This window comes from Sinocyclocheilus rhinocerous, unplaced genomic scaffold, assembly GCF_001515625.1.
Source record: "Sinocyclocheilus rhinocerous isolate Xijiao unplaced genomic scaffold, SAMN03320098_v1.1 scaffold249, whole genome shotgun sequence".
NCBI classification, from domain to species: Eukaryota; Metazoa; Chordata; class Actinopteri; order Cypriniformes; family Cyprinidae; genus Sinocyclocheilus; species Sinocyclocheilus rhinocerous.
In genome coordinates this window covers 256,640-260,812 of record NW_015666483.1, presented here as the reverse complement: position 1 = coordinate 260,812, position 4,173 = coordinate 256,640, and positions in this window count along the sequence as shown.

The following is a 4,173-nucleotide window of genomic DNA, read 5'->3' as shown; positions in this document are numbered from 1 at the left end:
TGAAATGTATTTTATTGTTGATGCACTATATCAGTAAACACAACAACTTGAAACAACGTTCCTGAGCATAACTGCACACGAAAAGTGGCTTATACAAGTAAACTCACATTAAACAATTCAGAAAAAACAATCAAGTATTCCACCAAATTATAACTAAGCATCACATCTATACGACAAAAATATTTGATAAATGAAAGCTCAATAAAGGCACCTAAATATTTATATTTTATCTAATGTAACAGTTTTGAAATAATCATTAAATCAATTACCGAAAGCACTGTTACATAACATTATCAAATTAATAATCAATCAGTAATGATTTTTGATATCACGATAAAGCCCACTTTAACATGAGTGTTTGACTATCCACACATTCAGTACCTGCGTGCGTGCGAGCAAACCGTCCGCGGGAGCGCCGGTGCGGCTATTTATTTGTACAGTAACTACATTGAACTAACACAGCGATATCAACACTTGAAAAACACAGTCTGCAATGTCACCTCACAGTTAGCTTACCCGTAAAATCAGTAAACACTTATGTGAGACTAAAATTTCACTTCAGAGCACGTTAGAACAGTCCTAACAGCATGACTTCTTCTCTTGAAAAGTGGCTTTGTATCGAATGCTCACCAGCGCCAACTACAGGCTTTGGTGACACGCAGGCAACTACACACACAGGCTTTGGTGATGTGATCCTGAAAGATTATAATAAATATATATTATATGCAATTAATAATTTTTTTGTTAGTAGTAGTAGTAGTAGCTACTACTAAAAAAATACATTGCATATTATACATATTTGTCACAGATTGTAGTGAAGGGCCATGAGGAAGTAGAATTCAGATGCAGCAGTACCTACTATTTTTATTAAGAGGATTATTGAAACGTAGGAAAACAAACCATCCACATAAAAACAAATTCAGACAACCAAAGGTTAAAACGCAGGGCTATAATACACAAGAGCCAAAGGAAAAATGAACAAAACACAATAACAGATATACAGAATACAAATACAACAGATTTTAATTATATTATAATTTGAATCTCTAAGCAGATGAACACAAACCTAAACATGACAATAATAAATAAATACATTATATATTACATATGATTATAATAATATGTAGATTATCAACGTTAGAAACCTGTGATAGTTCATGTAAATTATATGTTGTTATATAATTTCTGATCATTTCTGATGTGCATATTTTTGTCTACTTTTGCCTTATTTGTTATACACTGTTACATTTTGGAAATAAAAAAAAGGATCACATCACCAAAGCCTGTGACTGTTGCCTGCGTGTCACCAAAGCCTGTAGTTGGCGCTGGTGAGCATTCGATACAAAGCCACTTTTCAAGAGAAGAGCCACGCTGTTAGGACTGTTCCAACGTGCTCTGAAGTGAAATTTTAATCTCACATAAGTGTTTACTGATTTTACCGGTAAGCTAACTGTGAGGTGACATTGCAGACTGTGTTTTTCAAGTGTTGATATCGCTGTGTTAGTTCAATGTAGTTACTGTACAAATAAATAACCGCACCAGCGCTCCTGCGGACGGTTCGCTCGCGCGCAGATACTGAAAGTCAAACACTCATGTTACAGTGGGCTTTATCGTGATATCAAAAAATCATTACTGATTGCTTGATAATATGATAATGTTCTGTAACGGTGCTTTCGGTCATTGATTTAATGATAATTTCAAAACTTAAATTAGATCAAATATAAATATTCAGGTGTCTTTATTGAGCTTGCATTTATCAAATATTTTTTCGTATAGATGCGATAGTTATAATTTGGTGGAATACTTGATTGTTTTTTTTTTCTTACTTGTTTAATGTGAGTTTACTTGTTTAAGCCACTTTTTTGTGTGAAGTTTTACTCAGTAATGTTCCAATATGCTGTAAAAGAAAATATTAATCTTTTTTACTGATATAGTGCAAAAACAATCAAATACATTTCCCCCAGAAAAATGCCAACTTTTTCTGTGTGTGCAATAATAATCTATAAATACAGTAAATGATTAATGTGTCCACTTTACATTAAGGTTCACTTTTTCAGGTTATTAATGTTTCTATCTCATTAATAAATGGTTGTCAGATGTTCACTTTACATTAAGGTTCACCTTCACAGATTATTAATGTTTATAACTCATTAATAAATGGTTCAAAGCTGTTCACTTTACAATAAGGTTCATAAGTTATGAGATGTAAATGAGAAAAATATAAATAACACCCTTCAGACTTGCTATAAATGTCTAGTTTTGCTGTATCATGAAATACATCTGGAATCTGATTTTGAGTGAAATAAGTATTCATAAATATATTTATTAAGCATTTATAACGTGAGTTAAAAATGGTTCACTATTTGGAAGGTATTGCATTAAAATCACCCTTTTTATTCATGTATTTATAACTGCTTATCAATGATTTATAATGCATTTGTAAATGAGATATTAGTCATTTATGAACACCTTTATAAACACTTTATAAAGGGAACCTTAATGTAAAGTGTTACCATCAATCATTTTGAGTCTAATATCACCCCATAGGAAACGACTGGCTGACGACACAGCTTAATGCTCATTGGTTCAGACAACTGTGATGCTATACATAGAAATACAATAGAAAAGTAAAAAAAAAAAAAAATGTATCACCTGTAAGGGTTCTTCCATAACATTTTCAGGAGGCATTCATAGAATCTTCAAATTTCCATTTTATTAACTGCCACACTCATGTACTGATCACAAAGGTGCAGGAAAAAAATGTGAAAAACCAAAAGAAAAGAAAGAAAAACTAACTGATAAATGAAATATCAGCACACTACTGAGTTCTGGGCCTCAGATGTTTCTCCAGGGATCCCTCACCAGAACTAAATCAGCCATAGAAAAATCACACCCTTTTAACAAATAGATCAAACCATTTTATAATTACAGGGGGTCTCAATTCAGTACATCAAACCTCAATGAAAAAGAAATATATAATATATACAAATAAACTCTATAAACATATGAAATTCCATTCACCATAAAGCAATAATAAAATAAACTGGAAAGAATGCCCTTTATAATAACACATTCAAATGAACAAACAATCCAAACCCATATGGTACCCAAAACTACATTTCCCATAATTCCTAGCAAAGGATATAAAGGACATCAGGAAATGCCGCGCTCTTTTAATAACAAGCCTTTGTTCCATGCTGCAGAAAAACAGCCCCAAAGCATAATGTTTCCACCTCTGTGCTTGACTGTAGGGATGGCGTTCTTGGAGTCATAGTCAGCAATCTCTCCCTCCAAACACGGCGAGTCGAGTTAATGCCAAAGAGCTCAATTCTGGTCTCATCTGACAACAGCACGTTCTCCCAAACCTTCTCTGAATCATTTAGATGTTCATTGGCAAACTTTAAATGGGCCTGTACGGGTACATGTGCCTTCTTGAGCTGTGAGACCTTGCGGGCACTGCAGGATTTCAGTCCATTGCGGCGTAGTCTGTTACCAATGGTTTGCTTGGTGACTGGTGGTCCCAACTGCCTTAAGATCACTAACAAGCTCCTCCCGTGTAGTTCTGGGCTGATCCCTCACCTTTCTCATGATCATCCTTACCCCATGAGGCCATATCTTGCACGGAGCTCCAGACTGGAGACAAAATAAATACATATAAATTTATAAACAAGCAAACAAACAACTAATCCCTTAAACAAAACAAAATCAATTTATCCTACAAAGAAATGAAATAAATTAAAAAAGAAAACTAGAACGATTGAAATAAACTAGCCCAATTATTAAGTGTGGCCTTAGCCATCACACCTACATTGAACTCTATCTTAAACCTACAGTGGGGAAACTATTTATTTGATCCCCTGCTGATTTTGTTTGCCCACTTACAAAAAAATAAATTAAGGGTCTGTCATTTTTATGGTAGGTTTATTTTAACGTACAGAGACAGAATACCAACCAAAAAATCCAGAAAAAACAAAAAAACTAACAAAAAAAACCAACCAAAAAAAAAAAAACATTATATAAAGGTTACAGAAATTGATTTGCATTTCAGTGAATGAAATAAGTATTTGATCCCCAAGCAAAACATGACTTAGTACTTGGTGCAGAAACCCTTGTTGGCAAGCACAGAGGTAAGACGTTTTTTGTAGTTGGTCACCAGGTTTGCACACATCTCAG